Source organism: Hemicordylus capensis, chromosome 2 (assembly GCF_027244095.1).
Source record: "Hemicordylus capensis ecotype Gifberg chromosome 2, rHemCap1.1.pri, whole genome shotgun sequence".
NCBI classification, from domain to species: Eukaryota; Metazoa; Chordata; class Lepidosauria; order Squamata; family Cordylidae; genus Hemicordylus; species Hemicordylus capensis.
Genome location: NC_069658.1, coordinates 68,157,448 through 68,183,931, shown reverse-complemented (window position 1 = coordinate 68,183,931; position 26,484 = coordinate 68,157,448). Strand labels below are relative to the sequence as shown.

The window sequence follows — 26,484 nt, the reverse complement described above, 5'->3', positions numbered from 1 at the left end:
AAAGCCAAAGAATACCATAAAGAAGTCAACATGTGCTTTATTGACTACAGAAAAGCCTTCAGTTGCGTCCATCATGTCAAGTTGTGGAAAGTCCTTAGAAAGGTGTCCCAGAACATCCCACTGTTCTCATGAGAAACCTATACACAGGACAGGAAACCACAGTCCAGACAGAACATGGTGAAACAGACTGGTTCCAGATCGGCAAAGGAGTAAGACAAGGCTGTATACTTTCTTCTTCTTTATTCAATTTATATGCTGAACATATACTGAGAGAATCTGGATTGGAAGAAGATGAGTGTGGTTTTAAAGTTGGAGGAAGAACCATCAATAACCTGCGCTACACTGATGACACCACTCTGATAGCTGAGAATGTGGCCAATCTGCAAGCTCAAGTAATGAAAGTCAAGGAGCACAGTGAGAAAATGGCACTGCAACTAAATGTAAAAATAGAATAAACTAATGACAATGGGTACAACCATCAGCCTCAGAATGGATAATGAAGTCATTGAAGTGGTGGATAGCTTCTGCCTTTTAGGATTGAACGTCAACAGTAAAGGATCCAGAAATCAAGAAATGCACCACAGACTAGCACTTGGTAGGGTTGCAGTGAAGGCCTTGGAAAGGATATTTAGATTCCATGACGTGTCTACACCTACAAAGATTAGAATCATTCGGACAATGGTTTTGCCCGTGACACTCTATGAATGCGAAAGCTGGACTTTGAAGACACAAGATTGAAAAAGTATTGACGCCTTTGAACCTTGGTGCTGGAAAAATCTTTTGAGGATACCATGGACAGCCAGGAAAACAAACAAATGGATCATAGAACAAATCAATCTAGAATTTTCACTCGAAGCACAAATGACCAGGCACAAACTATCATATTTCGGACACATCATGCGAAAACCCAGCTCCCTTGAGAAGTCCATAATGCTGGGGAAAGTTGAAGGAAAGAGAAGAGGACAACCAGCAGCAAGGGGATGGACTCGATTACGACAGCAATGAATGTTTGGCCTCGTGTCTCTTCCCAACTGCGAGGCACGCCTGCGCAGTGGAAAGATTGTCACTACGATGATCTTTCCACTGCACAGGCACGCCTCGCAGTTGGGAAGAGACTCAAGGCCAAACGACAGGCCCTGTGTCGCTCTGAGAGTGAGAGGATCCGCCACTATCAGGGAGGGAGAAGGACTACTTCTGGATCACCCCCTGGCAGCCATCACTCGGCGGTGCAGCAGCAGAAATGTAGAAGAAAAAGCATGAAGGTTTAGTGGGACGAGCTGGCTCCTCTCATAAAGCCTGCAGCCTCTCTTTCTCTTTTTCTTTCTCAAGTCAAGTCTCCGGCCCCATCCTTTCCTTCTTTCTTTCTCCCCTCCCCTCCCCTCCCCCTCTCACCAAGCCTCCTGCCCCATCCTTTCCCTCTTTTTTCACCCCTCTCCAATCTCTCTCTTTTCCTCCTTCTCTCAAGCCAAGCCTCCTGCCCCATCCTTCCCCTCTTTCTTCCCCCCCTCCCTTCTGATCAAAGTGTAACTTCTCATCCAAAATTATGAGAAAAACTTTTACGGTTGGTTTCGGCCCACCAGGTCATTTGAGTTGTGCATGCCTGAGTTGGGGGGGTCCATTTAGCGCAATAATGTGCCCTTCCGGTAGTAGATATGGATGCGGGGGGGGGTTGATAGTGATCCTCAGTATGGGACTGGAGAATGAAGGGCTTCCAAGTGTCATTGGAAGATGGTCACTATCAGACCTTGGGATAACCTCAAATCTCTCCACAAGCGGGAGCAGATTCCCTGAAACAATAAAATAGTCGAGACATTCATTCGTGAGCTGGACAAATAGGTAAACTCGCTGGGATGTCATTTTCAGACAAGATGTTTAGGATAAAGAGGCTAAGCCTGGAGGTTGTTTGACCCAAGCAGAAACCCACTAAGTTTCTGGACCTTTGAAAGGCAGGTATGTTGGAGCCCGTCTACCTCAGAGTTGGGTGGGTAGGACTGCTGTTGAGTATACAGGTGTGGTCGTCGGGCTCCAACCTTGCGTGAAATCACCTTCCATCACCACATACACATTAGGTATAGAAAGGAGGTGGTCAGCTATGTAGTTTTCCAGTTCAGCCCACATACTTCTGATCTGGAGTTTTCTCTGCTGCATTGCCCTCCACTGGAGTAGCAATAGTCACATCTTGTGGAAACCTCCGAAGATACACATACACACCCATAGCCTCGGAGAAGCCCCCTGAAGCAGAAGTGGTGAATTATACTTCTAAAATATTATTATTAAAAATCAGAAACCAGCACACACACACACCCCAAACTGGCCTGGGGGTTGGGTTGGTTCGAGATTGAACCATCAAACTGAATTGGTTCAGTGTTGAGCAGGTTCAGAATCCAACCTGTTTTCACATTCCTATCACAGACACAATAGCATAGTGTTAGTCTGGATGTCCCGTTGCACCAGTGCAGTGCTGCTAGTAATCGTGTCAATCACTAGTGGTCTTTAGACTTTTATTTATCTGTTTTTAAGCATCCTTGTTTGATCTTAAGAGTAGGATTGTGGCAAAATATGGAGTTATGAAGCAAAAACAACAAAGAGTCTTATGGCATTTTAAAAGGCTAACAGAGCAAAAGCTTTACAAGATATAGGTGGTACAAGCTTTCCTGGATAGAAACTACTTCTTCAGATGCATGAAATGTTATCTTCAGATGGCAGATATATATTTTTCTTGTGGGGGGTGGGGGGGACAAAAGGCCATGAAATGCCAAGAGGTAGCAATAGATATGTGTTATTTCTATACATAGGTCAAATTTATACAAAGTAAAAACAGAATGACTAGTTCACAACCGTCACTACAATAATACTATCTTTCTAGTTTATTACATGTAAATTAAACACCCATGTATAATTAAACACCCAAACAGAATTAAATGTGCTTATACATTATAGTTAAGCAAGTTCCCCTTTGAAGGACAACCTATTGTCAGAATATTGACTCATTTTTCTGAGATTATAAAATGAACCAACAAAAGGAATTTTGCACAATTTTATTCTTTAGCCTATTTTCCTTAAGGAAAGTAAGCTTATAAGATCACCTGGCATTCCGTGTGTGCACCCATATGTCCCCCGCTATCAACTTTGCAATGCCTGGATCAATATGAACCAAATTGGGTACAGCTGTAGAGACACATAGGGACTCAATGGTATAGTTTATAAAGATGTTATCCACCCCAATTCAAGATGGTGGACACATTAACATTTGAGGCACAAGTGGGCTAACTTGTGAACTGCCTAATTTAATTGAACCAAATATGATACAACGGTAGGGACACATACGGACAGCGCAAAGGCATAGTTTGTAATGATGTCATCGACCTCGATTCAAGATGGTGGATGTATGAATGTTTGAGGCACATGTGGGCTAACTTGTGGACTGTCTAACCAATCTGAATCAAATTTTTTACAATGGTAGTGAGTGATACATAGGGACACCTCAACAGCGTAGTTTGTGATGTCATCCACCCCAATTTTAGATGGTGGACATGTGATCATTTATGGCTGAAGTGGGCTAACTTGTGAGGATCGTAACTATCAGTTACGATTATAGTGAAAGGAAAGTAGGCAGATTAGTTCTTACCAGAACAACTTGTTGAACTTCACTATGATTTAGTATCCATCACAATTTCCAGTAATTACTATTATGATTTATATACTGCTTTCCAGTGAAAGAGGTATGGAAGTCATTTACATAGTAGAAGATGGTTCCCTATCCCCAAAGGCCAAAATCTACTCCCCAAAAAAACCCACAAAAGCAGACACAGGAGAGATGCTAATGTGGGGCTGAATGAGGCCAGTTTCTCTTCCTCTGCTAAATATAAAAAGATTCACCACTCCCAGAGGGTTCTCTTTGTCCACTTAGCAAGGGGTGGGGTGGGGAGAACATTACTTGCCCTTTCCTGACTTCTCCTATGCTCAAACGATTTCACTGTGCAACCTCGGGGCTGTTTCATTTGCTTCAGTGCGGCTCACCACAAGCAGTTTTGGACTGTCATTAAGCTTTTTCTTTTATCACAAGATTTAACTGCAGAATTAGGATTTACTGAGTTTAACAAAGAAAAGAAAAAGGGTTGGAAAATTGGGTAAACAAGGATTTATTTATTTTTTTTAAAATCAATAGTAGTTTCAGGAAAGGTACATTAAAAAACATGAACTGTTCTTGAAAAGACACTCTCTTATCTTTGGAAGGACAGCCAACTGGTGGCTCCCAAAGCAATTTTATCAGCCCTCTAGCTAAGTTAATGCGAATTAACTTACAAAATAACTTTATTTGGGGGCGGGGAGTAACTGCAATAGTACACAATATATTTAAAGCATAAAATATGAATGGAAACGCTTGGAGATGTAAAGCATTTGTTTAAAGTATTAGAGTACAACATATAATTGGATATAGTTGCCTTGAGGCTATTCTGCAAACAGCAGGTTAAATATACCTTAAAACATAAATAGAAAAGTACATTTACCAATGATTCGGCTCTAAACCAGAGTTGGAAGCACTCTCCCAAAGAACTCTCTCATGCAGGAGACTTCCAGTAACTAGTTTTCACGAATGCTTCTGATGTAGAGTTATCTCACACAACACACAAGGCCATTGCAATGCAGTGTTGAACTAGGACCAGAGATATCCAAGTTTAAATCTCCATTTAGCCACAAAACCCACTAGGTGACTTCAGCACAGTCACTTATTTCCCAGCCTAACCGACCTCACAGGGTTGTTATGATAAACTTAACCATGTACACCACTCTGGGCTCCTTGGGAGAAGAGCTGGACATAAATGTAAAAATGCATACAATAAAATAAGGCATAACACATTTTATGGATTGCTTCAATCCATAAGTTAGTCAGACCTTTCAAGAGTCTTCTCATTTCTTGTATTCCCTGTCTCTTTCTTTTTTGCACCATCCAGATCCTTAATGTGTTTGGGTTTTTTGCCACTTTTTTGAGTGGCCTGACAGACATGGTGGGATTAACCACCAAGTATGGGGCCCCCACTCACCTCCACATGCCGGCTGGTGCGCTCTCACACTGAGGAGAGGCCGACCTAGGTCTCTTAGAGGCGGGGAAGAGCACCCTTTCAGGATCCCTGCCCCGAGACTCCGAATGAGGACCCTTTGAGAGGAAGCCTTTTAAAAGGTCCCCAACCTGGGATACCTCCATAGCTAAGCAAATAGCCAAGTAAAGGTCCAAGCCAAATTTGAAATATATCAAAAACAATAATCAATTTAGTATTGCTAAGCATGACTCCCTTACCCTCCCTGCACACAGAAGAAGCAGAAAAGGAAATAACTAGCCTGAATCAAGAGTTAAGAACTCAAACCAAGAGCTGTCTATTGGAGTGAGAAAGGACCGGAGCTGAGGTTTGAGTGACAGATGTCTTACTAGACATACAGCACTGTTCCCTCTAAGGTGTGTGCATGTGCACGTACTGACAAGTTTTTGGATGTCCACTCAGTTCATTTTAGATCCCATTCAGGTTGAATCAGGAAGGCCCATTCTGAATGCAGGTGCACACACACTGCCTTGATACTGCCGCCCAAAACAAAACTCATTCCGCACAGAGATGAAAAAAGTTAGAGGGACCACTGGCATACAGTGCCTGAATTTTGATTGGTCCTGTCTGAACATGCAGAGGCTGTCAACCCATCACATTAGGATGACCTCCCTATACCATGGGAAATGACTAGTTATATGCAGAACAAGAAAGTGGCCCCAATTTAATAGACTGTCTTACAGAGATTAGGAAACCTTCCAAAACAATTTAAATGACAGCAATTATACTATGGCAATATATACAACCTAAATACTGTATAACAGCAAATTCAGCTCCAATGCACTAGATGTGGCAGATCCCTCAGATATACAGTACTGATTTATTATTTACTGTATCATATACACGATAAACCTATCATAACAAATACTATATCAACTGACATTTATTGAGTTTTCCTGATGATGAAATCTGATGGTGTACATCAGATGGTTCAAATCACTGTAACCTGGAATCAAACAACATCCTACACCAAAAAAAAAACAACAAGAAGAAGTGTACCTACAACTAGGTCATATTAGAATAAAATTGAATCAAGAGCTAAATTGACAAACACTTAAGATTGAATCCTTGCAGCCACAAGGCATTCTACATTGGATTTTCACTTGCAGCTCATTTGAAAACAAATGCTACTGAAGATGTATTTAGGCCCCAGGAATCTTCTTTCATCTGGACATTTTCCCAAGGATAGCTTTTGAGGCACAGCAGTGTGCAGGTCAATCTTACAACCACATGTAGTAATATTCTCTTCTGGAAAGTAGCAGCAACCAGAACATATTTTCTCCACAGATTTAGATATCTAATAAATGAAATTTGTGAGGCCACTTGACATAGTCTTAAGAGACAAACTAGTTGCAACACTAAACACGTTATCTCATAAAACCTTTAGTTTAAAGAACACATAGCAGCCATGGAGGGGCCTAATCCCTAACAAGACTGCAGCACGGAAGTAGGGGGCATTTAGCCCTTGACTTCGTTTCTATTGTCTTGCCCCAAATTCCTCCCAAACAATATTGAGGGGTGGAATTTTCTGTAGGTTTAACAGGCTTAAACAACCCTCACCTCTGTGCCATGGTCTCCTTTTAGAATGGGTCTCCTCAAGGCTATGTTTACCATCAAATAAAGCCCAAACTAGATGAATATGCATGTATTTAGCCCTTACTTAACAGATGGCACAAACCTACACAAATATCCACTAACAAGATCCACCACTGGATGTGATGATCCCTTGATCACACCATGCTTTTCTTCACAGCAGGACTCAGCAAATCCCAGGAACCAGGGAGCAAAGGTGCCTACAGATTTAACTGTGGCACCTACACTAGGATATTCAGAGAATGTATTTTAATAAAAATGTTTATTTGCCCCAGACAGCCCTATTTTTGTTCTAAGTATGCTACTTGTAAAGGGGATAAATATACACCATCCCCAGTGTCCCTCACTAAGTCTGGTAATGTTGTCAAGTGTGCATTGTCTAGTTCCTAAATATTTGGGCTGCTTCCTAGATCCAAAGAAAGTGTGTCAATACCTGCTTTACAGTCAGTGTCACTGCATGAACTTTATCAGATAGTTTACTGGGGGAAGGAGTGGGGCAGCATATGCAATATAACCTCTGGAACATGTACAATCTCATGCATGAAATACATTATTATATTATATTATATTATATATTACATTTATAAACTGCCCCATCCAGAGGCTCTGGGCGGTGTACAACAACTTTTAAAAAGACATAAAAACACACAATTCAAAACACAGTGCTGAAAACAATATAAAAACATTCAAAAACAAAACTATTTAAAACCAATTAAAACACTTTTTAAAAAAAAATGACATTTTATAAGCCTTGGAAGGCCAGACCAAACAAATAAGTTTTTAGGGCTCTCTTAAAGGCCGACAGCAAGCTTAAACTGCAGATATCTGCCAGGAGAACATTCCAGAGACCAGGAGCAGATACAGAAAAGGCCTGGTTCCGAGTCATCACCAGACATACCGGTGGCAACTGGAGACGGACCTCTCCAGATGACCTCAACGAGTGATGGGGGTCATACCAAAGAAGGCACTCTCTAAGGTAGCCCAGACAGAAGCCATTCAGAGCTTTAAAAGTTAACCAGCACTTTGTATTTCGCCCAGAAACATATCGGCAGTCAGTGTAGCTGTTTTAAGTAAGGCATAATATGGTCTCTCCGGGTTACCCCAGACACCAATCTGGCTGCCGCATTTTGAACTAACTGAAGTTTCCGAACTACGTACAGATGCAGCCCCATGTAGAGCGCATTGCAGTAGTCGAGCCTGGAGGTTCCTAGCTGATGCACCACTGTTTTGATATTGTTCTCTTCAAGGAATGGACGCAGCTGTCAAATCAGCTGAAGCTGATAGAAAGCACTCCAGGCCATAGCCTCCACCTGAGATACCATGGTGAGGCCTGGATCCAAGAGCACTCCCAAGCGGCGCACCTGTTCCTTCTGGGGGGAGTGTAACCCCATCAAGCAAAGGAAGATCTAACTCATCTCTTAAATTCTGATCCCTCACAATGAGCACCTCCATCTTGCTTGGATTCAGCTTCAATTTGTTATCCCTCATACAGCCCATTACTGCCTGTAGGCAGGCATTTAGGGAGTGAATGTCATTTCCTGATGGTGGTGGTGGTGATGGTGATGATGATGATGATGATGATAAGGAGAAATAGATTTGCGTGTCATCAGCATACTGATAACACCCTGCACCAAATCTCCTGTTGACCTCACCCAGCAGTTTCATGTAAATGTTAAAAAGTATTGGTGACAGAACGGAGCCCGTTTTAAAGAGGAACTGTCACCAAGCTCCACCATCTGGAATCTGCCTGAGAGATAGGAGCAGAACCACTGCAAAGCAGTGCCTACTATCCCCGATTCCCCCAGGCGATCCGGAAGGATACCATGGTCGATGGTATCGAACGCCACCAAGAGATCCAAAAGAACCAACAGAGTCACACACCCTCTGTCGATTCCCTGGTAAAAGGTCATCAATCAGGCCGAACAAGGCAGACTCAACCCCATAGCCCGCGCTAAAGCCAGTTTGAAATGGGTCTAGAGATAATCTGTTTCCTCCCAAACTGCCTGGAGCTGGTTAGCCACCACTCTCTCAATCACCTTGCCCAACCATGGGAGATTGGAGGCTGGCCTACATAGTGCACCACCAACAGCCATAGTTATATCCCAGACTGTATAGCAACAGAAATCACTTATGAGAAATGTGTGTAAACATACAAATAAATTCCTTGGGGGAGGGGAGACTCCTTGAGGATTCTCAATCCCAATCCTTGGTTATTCCTTGTGGAACCAAAAGCAGCATAATATGGAACTACACAATTCTATTTAACCGACAACAGCATAAAATTGACCTACCAGAATTCTATTTAATGTGGCATCCTATCAAAAAAATAAAATAAAATAAATTCTTCTTTCACCAGCAGCCACTGCACTTTGACCACTTGTCAAGCCCAGACTGATATACACATACCTTTGTATGCACCTTTATACCCTCTCTCATATCTCCCGATAGCAATGGAAATTCTATTAACTTCATTAATCATAATTATTTTTGAACTTTTTAAAAAATGCAGTTTTAACAACATATTCCAAAGGGAAAGTGTCTTTCTATCCAATGAAAACTCCTTCTTGATGTGGAGAAAACGTAACAATTATCAACATTCTGTCGGCGGGGGGTGCGGGTTGAGGGGAGGGAGAGAATCCACAACCATTACTAGCTACAAAAACACTTTACTAGCCTGCATCTCAACAAATATGTATATTAGCTACTTGATGGCATATCGGGGAGAAAGATCTCTCAATTCTTCCATATCACAAGTAGTTGCTTTATAATAATGGGTACAGAGCCCATTTTTGCTAACCATGGACAAGTATGGGAATGGCTGTCAGAAGTAATAATTTTCAATATTTGCTCAGCACTCTTCCTAAGTTCTTCCAGTACTTCAAAACAACTGTCGGTAACCCCATCATTAAAGAGGGCCAGGGGGAGAAGATTGAGGCCAAGATAGGGTTTGCCCTAAGACTGAAGTGATATTTGAACCAATGAATTCCTTGCTCACAACTCATACTCTTAGCTGCCATGCTACCAACTCTTCCCCGAATAAACCCTGTTTAAAAAGTTCAATACAGAAAACAGATCAGATGTATTTATTTAAATTAACAATACACTATATAAAGGGATCCCTTTATATGTTCATATAATTGAAATCCCTTATTAGAAATTCTATTACTCAAGACGACACCTACTGTCTTAAAGTGAAAATTGCTTATATGAACAATTTCATCTTTCATCAAAATAAGCAGGCACATTGGACTTCAAGTGTTGCTCTAGGATATGCCACCCAAAGTCTGACTAAATCTGCATTGTGCTTGCACCCCTGTATATTTTACCAAGGCTGAAGATAGATACGCAAGGCTTTTGAAGAAGGGAAAAAGCTAGTTACTCCACACAGCTAATTTTCAAGTTATCCAATAGAAAGTAAAGCACTTACCTCCCTTGCCTGTATGTCTGACACAATACTAAATACAGAGCATTTCAGAAAAGGACTTATGATTTTTCAGGAAGGGTGAATCATCTTCACGTAGATGCTGTGAATAACCCCTGTTATGCATACTGACATCATCAGTGAAGGCTTGGAGGCAGAGGATACCATGGTAACCAAGCAATGTGCTGAGGGACAGAAGCCTTTAATTGCTTTAACAACTTCCCGGGGCTCTGGCTACTGCCTTTCGATTTGCTAAGTAGGAAATGAAGGTTGTCAGAAATGCAGCAAGTGCGACACCAGTTTGAGAGCGCTCAGTGAATCCTGAATCTATTAATTCGGATGTGACTTTTAGCAACAAGTGCCATAGCCTAAATCCATTACTGATATTCCCATGACATCTGCAAGCTCTGCATAACTTACAAAGTAGTGATACTGTCAGGCAGAAATTTCATAAGCATTCCTAAATTGCACACTATATTAGGCCTATAAAATATCTTTTTCCTCCAAGGGAAAGTCTTTTGCTAATTTGGACATTCACTAATATACCAAAGGTAACCAATTTTAAAAGGTCAAATATAGTAAAGTATTCCATATTTGCTGTATTTACCTTCTTTGCACACATCTGCTGTCTTGGTGCCTGACAATATATCACTTAAAGGACAAAACCCAAGCTAATGAGGGAGAAATGTGTAAAGACACAGTAACATGATCAAGAGAAACCTGTATAGCAAGATTTATGGAGCAGAAATGTCTACAGGATCTTCTGTCAGTCACTTACCACAACAAAGGATCTATCTTGTGTTATACATTGACTTTTCAAAGTCAATGTATAAGCCATGCAGTCTTTTGAGAATTACATATGGAGCTATTAGCACATTCTTGGTCTCCTCCCTGCAAAAAGCTATCTAGGTATACACATCTCTTTTGAAAAAGGTGTATTCTACAACCATGTTTTAACTTGCCGGAGCATGATTTTGAACCAAAGCCATATTCAGAGCATAAAACAAACACGTAATCTATTTTCAGCACCGTTCCTCTGGTACTGAAGCTGTTCTTTGTTATGATTGCTCATGTATAAATGCATACAAACAGTGACTAAAGTTTACCACCCAGTCTGGCTGGAAATACACACACTTATACCTATCATGCAGCTGCTCTGGTGAGATTTAACCTCTTTGTGACTGCTGAAGTACAGAGCTTAAGGATGTTGGCCATCTGGCAGCTGTGTGAAGAAAAGATGGAGAAGGATGACACAAATGCTCTAGACAAGGGTTGAATGAATATGTGAACAGGAATTCGGTTTGGAGGCTGGGCTGTAGCTTGCAAAGTGTTTTTATAAGAAAGAGAAGACACGGTTATGAAATACAGAAAGGCTACCTCTTTACTTACTGCATACCTAAGACCAAACTCTGGGTTTGCCAATATAAAGCTGACAATATTCATCTTTACTTTTGCTGCCTCACAAGAGATCTGTGTATTCCACACATTCCGTTTGTGAACATTTATATCCCATGTCCCCCCTCAAACAGAAGAGCCTGAAGCAGCTAGCCATCAGATTAAAACACAAAAACCAAAACAACCAACAGACAAAACAAAACTCAAAACACTAAAAATGCAGCAACACACACAGAGAACAAAAAAAAGTGTGTTGAGGGGGAAGTGTCATCAAGCGCCACCAGAACACTCAGAGCAAATCTAGGCTGCAGAGATAAGGAGTTCTACCACTGGGCACCACAATGCAGAACAGCAGACTCATGCGCCAAACAGAGGTGGTACATTCAGAAGGGCCTTAGGGAATAGGAAGATGCATATAGAGAGAGGCAGTCCTTGAAATACGTAGGTTGAGTAACTGCTCAAGTTTGTATTTTTTTTAAAAATACAGATCAGCCATTACTGTTTCTTTATCCCAGCAACCTTCAGTGCAGGTGAAAAATCTGTTTTTCACCTAAAAGAGAATCTATAGCAGTGGTTCCCAACCTGGACTCCTCCAGATGTTGCTAAACTACAACTCTCAGCATGCCAACTACAATTTATTGTGGCTGGGGATGCAGGGAGTTGTAGTTTAGCAATACCTGGAGACGCCAGGTTGGGAACCACCGATTTATAATATAAAGTTGCTTGGACCTCACTGAGTGACATGAAACTCCCAGACCACAATGTAAAATATGGAAACATGCCATTTTTGCAGCTAGGTTCCAGGGATGTGCCTATATGCGATTTGGCTATCTGAATCAATGGCACCTCCCTTTAAATTTGAGTGCTTATACAGCCCCTTTAAAGCAGAGGAGAGCAGGTCCATACCTGCTCTTCCTCCACTTGGCGCCATCCCGGCGCTCCCCCCAGCTATGCCTGCGCACTGGCAGGGCATAACCCAGCTGCCCCTGCGTGGCACCAGCACATACATGAGGTTTCTACACATGTGCTGCAGCCATTTGCATGGTCAGCGTGGTTGCAGACCACACGCAGCTGGGAGACGCCCCGCAATGGCAATGGCGGCAAGTGGAGGAACAGATACAGACCTGCTCTCCTCTGCTTTAAAGGGGCTGTATAAGCACTCAAATTTAAGGGGAGGTGTCATCGATTTGGACAGCCAAATCACATTTTGGGACATCCCTAGTAGCCAAAAAAATGGAAAACCCTAAAAAAAATGCATTACATTCCTGGGAAATTCAGGAAAACTCCCCCACTGGAAAAGCATAGGTTAGGGTAATTGTGAGGGTTAGCATTGGGGGTGGGGTTTGATGTAGGGCTAGGTGCTGGGATCTTAACAAACCTAGCCAGTTTTCTCAGAGACTTTTACACACAGGAAGTCTGGGCTTTGTGGTACAGGATGTATGCTTTAGAGATGTGTAAGCAGGTTCAGAACCAAACCGGCTCAGTTTGAAGGCACGTCCCTGGACCAACCCCCCGCCAGGCCGTTAGGGGGGTTCGCAAACATGTTCTTGGTTAAAGAAAAAGAATTAATTATTTTTAAACTTACCCCCTATGGGGGGGGTTCTCCGAGGCAGCGGGAGGGGGTCCACAGCGGTTCCCCCTCCCACCTCTGGCCTCCCCTAATTTGAAAATGGCCCTGTTCAGCCGATCTTTGGCCCATTTGGACCTTTTCCCCAGTATGGTGGCCAATTTGGAGGCTGCCACACCTGCGCAATGGGCTTCTGCATGCTGTGGACCCCCTGCTGTCTCAGAGAACCCCCCGCCAAGGGGTAAGTTTTTAAAATAATTTTTTAAAAACCAACCAATAAAATGTTCGTGAACCAGTCTGCAACCGGGAACCAAGTTGCAAGGGCAACACACTTGTTCCCCACCTTAGATCCTGTTTCTCCCAACTTCTGAGCAAGGGAACATATGTGGTTCCCTTCCCACACAAAGAGTCTTCTTCTTACATTACTACTTTTCCTTTATGCAACTTTGGGCAAATGAGATGTGTTGAGGGCAGTCATATTTGTTATTCATATGTCTGTTCTGCTCACATATTAAACAGGGGGTAAGAGTTTATTTTTCATGGCAAGCAATGAGCTGAACCCCAATTCTCAATGTTCCATCTCTGTAGGCATTTTCTCCTAGACCCACTCCAATCCTTGGCATCAGCTGGGCTGGAGAGAAAAGTGTCTGAATTAACTGTCAAATTGCCTCCATTAAGTGATAGTTATTGTCTTGGTGGTGTTGCTATCATGGGGTAGCTTTGTTTTCCAGCCAATGTCCAATCAGAAAAGAATGATAGTGGCCAACATGTTCCACAGCATAATGCAGGCGGTTCTAAGCCACCTGCACAGCTGTGGGCTAAGTAAGTTCCAGAGTTCTTGCATAAGAATATAGATACTTAAAGTAGCATGCCGACACTACAGAAGCCTGCAGCACAGGTGGCTTAGAACTGCCTAACTTACACTGGGGCCACTATTATTAACTGAAAGACACTATTCATTATACATTAACACTACAGGTTGGAAAAGTATTTATGATGCCCATTTAGGATGAGTTGATTTCTTTTAAACACAAAGGTCACCAGAAGTCTACTCCTAAAATAAATTGCTAATGCAGGATGTGTTGTAGATCAGTGTTTCTCGGCCACTGGTCCATGGACCGGTGATGGTCCACAAGGCATTGGGTACTGGTCTGTGAGGCATCACTAATAAAAATCACCCCCCACAAAAAAACAACCCAATTTCAGGCCAGCGGAAGCTCTCTGGAGCTCATTTCCAAGCAGCTCTTGTTACTGGATAATGTTCATTTCGCTTCCTTGAAATGAACATTATCCAGCAGCGAGGACCACCTGGAAATGAGCTCTGGAGAACTGCCTAAAATTGTTTTTGGGGGTGCCAGGGGGTGGGGTTGGGGGTGAAGGGGGCAATCCCCTTACTAACAGCTGGTCCAGGAAACTGCGCATGAATAATGACTTCAAAAACGTTGAGAAACACTGCTGTAGATTACAATAATTCATTCTTACATGAAATTGTTCATACAACATATCAACACGCCTTCATGTGTGTTCACCCATTTTACTAAGAATATCAGAAAAGGTGCAAATGAACGTTTCCTGAAGGCAGGAGTAACATGGCTTTGCATTCCACAAACAGGAGATTTTACAGGAATTTTGCAAGAAATGAATGCGTATGGCTATTTTGTTTCCAAGTATATCAGACATGGTGTGAACAAACTCTGAATGCACTTTGACATAGAGGTTACCTCAACAAAATACTGTCTAATATGTTCAGGCAAAACAAGTCCTAGAAATAGAAATTGCTTTGGGATAATAGGCAGGGCTCAGGAAATACACCAGTTTACTTCTCTGTGAGAAATGAAAAATGATGCTTGACAAGCGAAAACAATCCTGATGAGTAACTTACCAACACAGCTTAACGAGTAAAGAATTTTTGCCTGGCTGGTGAACAGAGCCAACATTTCTTCACTCCTGATAACAGGCTTTGCGTAAGAAACTCCATATGAGAAAACCCATTCACTCCTGGGGTACAAACCTACCCCAGGCAGTTTTTTTTATCCACAGAGTCCAACCTATGTATTATAACTATCTGTTCTTTGCAGGCTTTGGGTACTAGGTTGCCATTGACAATGTTCTTTTAAAAAGGAGTATAGAACCATGGACCAATAAATTTTGCACCTTGTGGGAGTTTGCGGGCACAAAATTACCCAATACATCTGAGGATTATAGCAATAGCAATAGCAATAGCAATAGCACTTACATTTATATACCGCTCTATAGCTGGAGCTCTCTAAGCGGTTTACAATGATTTAGCATATTGCCCCCAACATTCTGGGTACTCATTTTACCGACCTCGGAAGGATGGAAGGCTGAGTCAACCTTGAGCCCCTGGTCAGGATCGAACTTGTAACCTTCTGGTTACAGGGCGGCAGTTTTACCACTGCGCCACCAGGGGCTCCAGGATTAACACAGTGAAGAGCGGGAGCCGAACCTGGGGAAGGTTTAGCTACCTCACCCATGCAGTCCTTTTCAAGTAGAAAGTAGACGCCACATATCCCTTTTTAGAAAGGAACGTGGCAGACATGTAAATAAATGAACATTACTGAGTCCTCTATTGAGTTCAGTTTGCCTTCAGTGAGTTACTGTAGGACTCAACTGTTACATTCCTGAGGGAAAAAGAACTTGGAAAATTTTGTGTGCTGTCATGAGTGGGGCTGGAATGTTATATATTGGGCAGGGTTAGAGGGTGCAAGTTGTTTTTAACAGTGCCTGAGTGAACTGGCTGTCCTATCACAAGTACTCTTTTTGCTTGTCCACAGATCGCCCAGAAAGAAAGAAAGATTACTGCAACCAGCCCTGTGCCCTCAAAATAAAGCTAAATAAAATTCAAAATAAAACGAGTAAAGCTGCTGTGCCACTGAGAATTCCTCAAATGTAAGTGATGAATGAACATCCACAATCGGTGTTTTCATGTACTAGGAGATTTAAAAAGGAACATTGGTCTTACCGTGAAGGGTTATTTTTCCCTATGACTGGAGCTCATCCATATGGGTGAGCATGCTTGAGAGACAGGACCAAAACATGTGAGGCTCGTTTCCTGTTGCCAGAGGGCACCATATCCCCAGTTCCGGGACTGTAGCATAGAGTGCAGAACACATAGAAAGAGAGAAATAAACTACAAGGGCAACAGGTTAAATACACAGGAGCTGCATACTAATGCTGTTATGTTCTGGAAGGTGACTCCATCCAAGATACAAAGAAAAACCCCAATAACTATATACATCCAGAGGAGGGCCTGATGACCTCCCATCACAGGAAAAAAGAACCCTTCATGGCAAGTTCAAAGTTCCTTTCCCCCCGTGCTGGAGCTCATCAGTATGGGATATGCCCAAGCAGTATGCGAAAAAACAACAGAGGGAAGGATGTATTCAAACTACTTGTAGGACGACAGTAGACCCAAAGGTCACCTAAGGTGTCTACAAGCAAAATATATGTAGTGATGAAAAAGGAGATAAATGGAGGAGCAGAATAGCTGCTATACCATATCCAAAGAATGTGTGCTGAGAAGACCGCTGTGGCTGCCCTGGGGGTAGAGAGAGCTGTAATTCTTCTAGAAGAGGTATTGAAGGAGACAAAAGGGAGGTCAGACATGTGAAATCCTATAGTGCGCCTGATATAGATGCATAGAGCCCAGCAAATGTGTAAGCCAGGTCTTTCTCTGTGGTGAGGCGGCAAAGGACAACATCATAAGACCGGTGGAAGGAGGAGTAAGGTTTCAGTACCATGTAGTCAACTTGGACATGCAGCGTCCTTATGTATAACAAAGCGGTCAGCAGAGACATGGTGCGGGACGAAGATAAAGCGACCGCAAGGACTGAGTATGACAGAAACTAGAGAGAGGAAGAAGATAAAGGGTTTGAATGGTGACAGGGGAATGGCATTAAAGGCCGCATTCAAGTATCCTGATAGTAAAAAACACTGGACAATAGCAGGGAGCCAATCAGAGGTCCATTAGAGAAAAAATGTGAACTGTGGGAATGTTGGACAGAACTACCACACTCTGAAAAGTTCAGGATCAAGGGAAGATCAAAGGTAAGGCATTTGAGAGAATTGGAACACAGACCAAAGCTCTAGACTGGTGAAGGCAAGGATTTTGGCAACCCCTGTGGCCAACAGATTGGATGTTGCCTGTGTATCTAGAGAACCTGGCCATGCCTACTGAAAGGCTAGATGGTGGGTGGCTGCTAGGAAGCCAAGATGGAATCTTGCGCAGCTAGCGAGTAGCCCTTGGTGGCAAGGTTCAAGCGTTCAGCTTCTGGACTGCTGGAATTGGAAGCTAGCTGCAGACCCTCTGAAAGGGATCCTTGCAGCAGCTCTTCTGCCTGAACAGGCTCCATAAGGAGTAAAGGAAAACAAAAGTGAAACTAGAAATTGCCAATAGTCTAATTAGGAATGGAAAAATGTTTAGGATTTAGGTTAAAATAAAATGTTAAAATAGCTCCCTTCCCACTCTCACACAATCTAAGGAGGAAGATAAGTAAAAGCATAAAAAAGGAAAATGAGAAATTGGTCTGTCTTTTTTCCAAAAAATGCTGGAGAGCTTTCACAGCCCTGCCACCTCGAGCAAGACAGGACCGGAACTGAGGATATGGTGGCCTCTGGCAACAGGAAACTAGCCTCACATGTTTTGGTCCTGTCTCTCAAGCATGCTCAGTGCACAACCCAGACTGAAGAGCTCCAGCACAGAGGGGAAATACTGATTATATAGTGCCAAATATTGTATTTTAAGCCTAGTTCCCAAGATACAAATTACTTTGTAAATAATGACTCACGCCTGAAATCTGGCAACACTGCCTGGACTTTATCACACACTGAGCTGATGAATGAAGTTAAAGAAAGATACAAAAACAGTAAGGTCATTTCATTTTAGAGGAACCAAAATTAGCTCAGGAGTATGTAACACTCCTTTTGATTGAACAGAATGGGAAAAGAAAGTTAGAATATGTTAGATGAACAAGAATTTATAGGAGCAATGAAAATACTTCAACCATTTAGAAAATGAACTAATCAAAGCTTTTGGTTCTTACAATACATATACCATACATGAACCAAGAGCTACAAATTCAGAAGCTATTAAATCCATTGTGTTACATGTTCAGCTGTTCATTTTATCTCTTCTTAAGTCCCAGAGAAGGTCGCAGAGAAGGGGGGTCATGTAGGACTGAGACACAAAACAAATGTGTTCTTGGCCATTGTACTGATCAAGCCAGTAGCAAAAGTCTGTAACCTTGCAATTTTAATGTATAAGACTGATTGGCTCTCTCAAGCAACTAAAATAATTGCTGAAATAAATGCATTCTAGATTGATAATTAGCTACTTTTCCATTTCCCCAAAAGAAGAATATTCATTCTTCAGTTAGTCCCCTGCTAACTGATCAAAACATACACCCTTTTAAAGTGGTGATTCTCTTTATTTAGCAGGGGAGAGCAACTGGCCCTGTCCATCCCCAGCACAGCATCCCTCTAGTGACTGTTATTGGTGTCTGACCTATGCTTCTTTTTAAGATTGTGAGCCCTTTGGAGACAGGGAGCTGTTTAATTCAATTTATTTAGGTCTATGTAAACTGCTTTGGAAACTTTTGTTGAAAAGCAGTATATAAATAATATATGAAAATCCTTAAAAATGCAATCTCCTATTTAAGAATGCACATTCCTAGAACATTGCTTTTTGTTGCAGAGAAAAGTGTGAAGCCAGAAGACTACAAAATATCAATTTACTTCATTGTTTTGGAAATGACACATTTGTATTTTTAAACAGGTTTTTCGCAATTTTGAACCTCATTTTGAATAGTTAAAAGCCAGGTTCTTGACCACTCCGGCATGCCAATAAGAGGCTTTCCGGTAAACTAAGGAATTATTTGCTTAACTTAGTCTATGGAAAAAACTATAAATATAAAAACTGTGAGCTGCCATTTTGGATGCAAAGGCTGCAATCCTATGCCAACTACCTAGGCATAAGCCCCACTCAACACACTGGGATTTATTTCCAGGTAACCATGTACAGGATTGCACTGCAGTGCACATCTTCAAAAGCATAAGAGATTAAAATGGTCTTTACAGGAATTTAAACTATGCTCATTTCAGTTACATTGAAACATGTTTCTGATGTATGCATATTTTTGTATCAAGACAAGATAGCTGCCACCTGCATGCTAATACTAGTTTCACCTCTTGGTGCTGATAAACATTAGAAGACTTGACCCCACTCTTGTCTATCTGTCCCTCCCTAGATATCTTGCTTTTAAGATCTCATTAATGTCAGTCTTTAAAATTGACAAATAGAAGTTATTTACATACATTGTAAGATGACAATGAGCTAAAAAGCCCAAGAGGCAGTTCCCAAGATCAGTGGGAACCACTGAAATGGGGTTAGCAGAGAGAGCGGGCCGCCCACACGACTGCCAGCCCCGTTACGGAGCCGGTGGGGGCTGGGGAGTTCGGGGGCTGCGCGGCCCCTGGAAGCTCCAGCATGCCCTGCGCGATCACGCAGGGCATGCTGGAGAGACCCCCGAGCCGGGAGGCTGCTTTTCAGCCTCCCGGTAGGGGGTCTACTCATGAGTTGCCATGGAGCGGGGCTGTGCCACAGCAACCCACAATCGAAAAGCCCTGGTTAGCGGAGCGCTCACTCCACTAACCTGGGCTTAGGAGAGGGTTGTTTTGGCGGGTGACCTGCTTTCGTGAGACTGGGCTCAGCTGCGAGCCCAGTGGTTCTCACGTGCATACAAAATCAGGCTAGGCTCCCTTAGCCCGATTTTGTATGACCATGAGAATAGCCTCCAAGTCTATTCAAAATGTAGTCAGCATCAACTAACTATGAGAGGTGAGACAGAGACACATTACAAAATCAAATAGACTTAGGCTTACTCATTCAGCAACATCAAACACAGTAAGTCACTATAATGCTAAAACATATCCTAGCTCCCTTATAAAGTCAGACCATTGGTCCATCTAACTCAATATTCTGCACTGACTGGCAGCAGCTGTAATGTTGCTTCCCTTGAAAGATTGGAATGAAGACAATACTGTAACTGTACAGTAATGTTCAGATACCATTAACATGCATTTAAGGTATCCACAGGAACAATAAGGCTTTAGTTACATGACCAAGAAAGTTCTCAATCTCGCAGCACTGGCGAACAGTGGGTTGGACACAGAGATCTATTCAAAAGTAATCCAACCCAGTATTTTAAGCAGCAAGCTTTCTGGGGGCAACGTTGCTCAAGTTTCTGTCCAGGCATCACCAGGAATGCAGTAGGGAAGTTATAGCTCTTTAACGAGGTACCAATTTTCCACAACAGAACCCGAAGGTAGAAGCCTAATGAAGTTAATTGACACCCAAGATGAGATGCAGAGAGCAGCAGATGTTCTCTGAATATCTTGGGACATATTCCTGAAAAAACAACTAGTGCAGACATACAGTATCTATCGTGACATCCACTACTTGGTTGCAATATTGTTTATACTTCCCTTTAAAAATCACTGGAACTTTAAAAGCAACCCTATCGCTATCAGATTATGAATGTGGAACACTTTTTCTCATACACAAACACCCCGTTTGATTTGACCAAAACCAGTAAGTTATGGCAGAGCCAAAAGCATGGATATTTTCTAAGCAACTACGAAGATCTTAATAAAGAAGTGAAATTATCAGTCTAGTCGTGTTTTTGATTTACTTGGTTTTCTTGGAGTGAATTTCAGGAACAGCAGGAAAAAAGCTTGAGGCAAAACCTTATCTCACCTTTTTTCTATTAATACCCACAAAGTCAGTGCAATCTGCATATGGTAGTCCTGGCAGGCACTCTATTGCCCTGTTCTCCATACTTAAAAGTAAACCAGAGTGACAATTCTCCTGCACTTCAATTTTCCCCTCAGAAATCTGGGAGTAATAAAAGATTTGTTTGGATACGGTTCTTGTCTCTCTTCCTATCACCAGCAGCTTTCTGATCCGTGAGACATTCAAGAAGCTCCAACCGACTTGGTGTTCCTAATTTTGGAAGCAAACATTAAACACAGCATTTTAACAGGTATCCAGTGCTATTGAGATTATAAAAAAGCAAGCACCATATTAAGAATAAGCTACTATTTCAATAGAAAAATGTACTTTTCTTCCAAATCAGCAGCTCTAAGTCAGTATCTCAGTTTACACTAAAAAGCTTTGAAACACCCATCAACTAAAAGCAACGGATTTGAAATCCTGAACCTTCTATTAAATACATCCCCTGAGGCGGAATACAGTCACATTACTTATGAAACCCACTGCTATAAGCAAGCAGTAAGTCCCACACAGTTGCTCAGATGCAACTTTCAATCACCTTGGCACACTGGGGTGATTATCATTCTCTACTCTGGATTCAAGCCAACACGCAGGATAAGGTGAGCCAGACCGAATGTTCACAAACATGTGGAATGGTTATGCTCCTGCTTCAAGTACCACAGGCGGCAATTTTTCAGTAAATGCCCACATTTTTACAGTACTATCACCATCATATAGACTTCCAACAGGACACTTGTGATACAGTAAAAGGTAGGAACAGATAAAAGGTATAGAAAAATAGAAAATGTATAGAGAAACGTGAGACCAGAGATGTATCTTGTTTTAGCATCGTTCTCTAGGAAAAAGAACGACTCCTCTGATTTTACACTCCCTGCTCAGGTACCCTATTCCAAGTAGAGTAACAGGAATTTGAGAGGGAGGGTGCATCTAGCAAGCCAGCTGGCTTTAATATTAGTTAACAAAGCTACCAAGTTAACTAAACCCTCCTCAGAAGCTGTTCAGATAGCGGAGTTGCTAACTGGTGCATGTCTGAAATACAGTTTTGCAAGCTCTTTCAATAACTGTGTGCCATAGAAAGGCCTTCACCCTGGTGGCGCAGTGGTAAAACTGCTGCCCTGTAACCAGAAGGTTACAAGTTCGATCCTGACCGGGGCTCAAGGTTGACTCAGCCTTCCATCCTTCCGAGGTCGGTAAAATGAGTACCCAGAATGTTGGGGGCAATATGCTAAATCATTGTAAACCGCTTAGAGAGCTCCGGCTATAAAGCGGTATATAAATGTAAGTGCTATTGCTATTGCTATTTACAGATATAAACTCTTTGGCAACAGCTTCTTTTTCTTCAATAATCATTTCAAGACAACCGGACAACTGACCTCCTCCTTCTTCCTCCAAGCAAAGTAATATTACTCCAAAGATGGCCCCATCACGACTCCTTTTTCACCAATACACAGGTATGCTCATTTACTCCTCAGGCGTTTCCACCAGAGGTGTTTTGGTTTTTTAAACTTTTTTTTTTTAAGCACTCTGCTACCATGAGAAAGATACCAACACAGCCATACTGCCCTCTTCATGCATAGCCATAGGCCCTATGTCAGAGGTCAGCCATCTTAGGCAACCAGCCAATCAGAAGGTCCACAGCCAAGCAGCAAGGCCCTGCCCAAGGCCCAAATTCATGCAGCTGAAAAAGATGTGGCCATGTGCTGCTGCCAAGGACTTCTTCAGGCTGCTGCTATCCAACTGCTAAGCTAAGCTCCCACAAAGGCTTAGGGGGCCTACCAAAGCACTTGCTCGAGGGGTCCACTGAACCTGGAACCAGCCCAGCCAGACACTCCAAAGTGTCATGCTCTCGCTTAATCTGTACTGAAGTACTTGCCACTGTCAGAAGGCTGACAGGGAAACGGCACTTGACTTCTGCAATAAGAGGGTCCCACTGACTTTGATGGAGTTGGCCACTTTAATTACTCCTATTTTATGTTTTAAACATTGATGTAAACTCAGCAAAATCTAGCCTACTTGCTGCTCATTTGGCAATAAGCTCAACTTATCCCACAGTTCCCAACTCACTAATTTCTATCTCCTAGACATTGGGGGGGGGGGATGCCTGGGGTCCAGGCCTGTCCCTGAGTAGCCACCAGAGGAACTAATGGCAACTGCAGGTGGACTTCTTCAGATTATCTCAAGGGGGGAATGAGGCTCATACAAAGAAAGTTATCTTAAACTTTCACTATGACCCTGGTTTCCGGGAAGTTTGTAGGGGCAAAGCCATAGTGATCAATCTATTCACAGTAGTCAGACAGAAAACTCATAACAGTAAGCCTAGTTTAATGATTCTGAAGTCTTGCATTCTCTACAGTTACTGGCTAGAATCCTGGCTAAATTACTCAGTGGAAACAAGTTTAAATATTTATTTATTAAGTAGTTCTTTAGCCACCTAATGGCTCAGCGGGAAAATGCCTGACTAGAAGGTTGCCAGTTCGAATCCCCACTGTTATGTTTCCCAGACTATGGGAAACACCTATATTGAGCAGCAGCAATATAAGAACATGCATAAGAACAGCCCTGCTGGATCAGGCCCAAGGCCCATCTAGTCCAGCATCCTGTTTCACACAGTGGCCCACCAGATGCCACTGGAAGCCACAGGCAGGAGTTGAGGGCATACTCTCTCTCCTGCTGTTATTCCCCTATGACTGGTACTCAGGCATCCTGCCTTTGAGGCTGGAGGTGGCCTTTAGCCCTCCAACTAGCAGCCGATGATAGACCTCTCCTCCATGAATTTATCCAAACTCCACTTAAAGCCATCCAGGTTGTTGGCTGTCACCACATCTCATATAGGAAGATGCTGAAAGGCATCATCTCATACTGCATGGGAGGAGGTGATAGTACACCCCTCCTGTATTCTACCAAAGAAAACCGCATGGCTCTGTGGGCGCCAGGAGTTGAAATAGACTTGATGGCACACTTTACCTTTAGAGTAACTCCTGAATAGTGCCATGGAGTAACTTAGTCTGGATGTAGCCAATATTCCCAGATCAGTATCCCACTCACATAAGGTTCTCATTCATGGCAATGGGGAAACAATATCTGCGGGTGCCTAGAAGTTCTCTTTTCCTTCCATAGCTGATAATAAATATTTGTAGCTGCGTAGCCCACCTAATGGCACAGCAGGGAAGTAACTTGCCTAGGGAACAAGAGGTTGGTGGTTCAAATCCCTGTATCGGGCAGCAGTGATATAGGAAGATGCTGAAAGGCATCATCTCATATTGCGTGGGAGATGGCAATGGAAAACCCCTCCTGTATTCTACCAAAGACAACCACAGGGCTCTGTGGGTGCCAGGAGTCGAAATTGACTCGACGGCACAACTTTACTTTTACCAGTTTGGTAAAAGTGTCCAGTGTGGGAACCATTTTCCATCTCCATGCAATGCTGTGCTTTCCCCAGTGCTGGGGGGATGGTTTTAATAATAAAGCCCCGTAAAGCCCCAGCACCATCTTCAAGGGCACACATAGAACTCTGGGAAGTGTCATCCTTCCCAGCACTTTGGCCATAGAACTTTGTGGGGGAAGTGCTGGCAAGAATGGCACTGCCCAGCACCTCTGTGCACCTTTCAAAATGGTGCTGGGGCTTGATGGGGCTCCGTTATTCTTACAGCTCCCCCTCCCCCTGGTGCTAAGAAAAGCAGAGCACTGCAGGGAGATGGGGGATGGCTCTCAGTGGAGATTTGTGTTGTTGTTTTTTAACCAAATTGGCCCCCACATGCACCTTCCAAGATACTGTTGTACATATTGTGGTTTATTTTTATTTATTTTCACATTTATATCCTGCTCTTCCTCCAAGGAGCCCAGAGTGGTCCACTTGGTTATGTTTATCATCGTAACTAAGTGACTGGCCTGAAGTCACCCAGTGAATTTCATGGCTGAATGGGGATTTGAGCTTGGATCTTCCTGGTACTATTCCAATACTTTTACTACACGGTTATAAATTGGCTATTCCTTTTTTAGAGAAACAGATAAAAGGTTCACAGAGATAGATGGAGGAAGGGAGCCTATACACTGCTCTGACCTCCTTGTATAAGCACTAAAACACAGAGACACAAGACTACAGGGGCACCCATAATTGGAAATGATTGTCTGAAGCAACCTTAGTTGTACTAAACAAGTTTGACAGACTTACTATTTAAATTACATTATTGCAAATATCCCCAAACTATGTTGTTCCTTCCCAGATCACTCAGGTGTTTTGCTACCAAGAGACTAACATCCCAAAAATGTGATTTGAAGACTTATTCCAACCCTGTGCTATCAATCACAGAACAAGACCAAGATGACAGTCCTATGCCAGCTTACCTGGTAGAAAACCCTAATGAAAATGGTAGGACTGTCTTCTGAATAGCCATACACAGGATTGCACAACCGAGGTTTCTTTATTTTAAAGCCACCTTTGCTTGAGAAATCCTGCCTCACAATTAAAATGTGTGGTCACTGCTTAAGCATTCTCTCAAGCAATCTGGCTTTCCCCACAAATCCCTTAATTACAGTGGAACACAAAGAACCCTGCATTCTAGACTTTACGTGTTCCAGAACTTAGCCAGCAACTCTTTAAATATTCAGCATTGTAATAGCCGGTCTTTTGTCAATAGATAGGTTTTGCATGAAGTATCTTCACACACTAGGATTAATTAAGAAAATGTTTGGGTCTGCACTTATGTTTGTAAATACATTATAGCAAGAATCCTCATCTACGGAGTAGGTGGCCCACACAAGGTGTGGGCCACTGGAAGGGATGCGTGATAAACATTCTAATGAAGGACAGAAATCTGAAAAGGGGTGGTGCCTTAGCCCCACCACCAGCCTTATTGATCTATACAGGTTTTGTATGGATAAACTATCTTTACTGCCCAATCATCCCAATGTGACCTGGGAATTTCAGAAAAAGCTGCCACTTTGTAATTAAGCTTCCTTGCATGTTGCTTCAGAGGAGGGCTAATCAGAGATAGCATGTTTCATTTCTTTTCTTATGCCTGTGTGGGATTACTACCCCAACCACAGATTTTAATCTGCGACAAGTAGTTTTATATATATGACTGCTATGCATATTCACAAGTGGAATTATTAGCATTGGGTTGGGAGCCCCAGCAGAAGGGCCTGAATTCAAAACATTTGAGAAACACTGCAAAATATTTATGCTGTAATATAAACAGTAGGTGCTTAGCCATTACAATGGCAAGCCCACTATTAGCAAAGGATAAATAAAAGCTCAACAGACAAATACTGGAGTTAAAGCAAAATTCTAAAGATTAGTGTCTGCACCTGATATAGCACAATACCCACATGAATTTTATTGCTTGTAAACATTGATCCCAGGAACACACAAGTAATTTTTACTTGTCAAAAAGAACCAGCCTTTTCTTATTGAAGCTGACTGGGGGAAAAGACAAAATGATCATCAATAAACACAACAGTCCCTGACTAACTTTGGGGTGTTCTAAAATAACAGGTACAGAACACTGACAGTTAAGACAAAAGATAATGTATGTAATCAGCATATATGCTAAATTAAAGCCTTGGGGATGAGGCAGAATGAATCTAACATCTAGAAAGA

At 42.4% G+C, this 26,484-nt stretch overlaps 1 protein-coding gene across 7 annotated transcripts in view; it reads right to left on the bottom strand.

Annotated features, from left to right (window-relative positions):
• PAM (peptidylglycine alpha-amidating monooxygenase) overlaps nt 1-26,484 on the bottom strand; it is a 247,407-nt gene that overhangs the window by 204,461 nt on the left and 16,462 nt on the right. The window contains exon 1 of one of the 7 annotated variants that reach the window (XM_053291366.1): nt 10,120-10,235. The exons of the other annotated variants lie outside the window; for them this stretch is intronic. The gene's annotated coding sequence lies outside the window, so the exon portion shown is untranslated. Of the gene's footprint in view, nt 1-10,119; nt 10,236-26,484 lie in introns of those variants that run through there. 7 annotated transcript variants of the gene reach the window in all.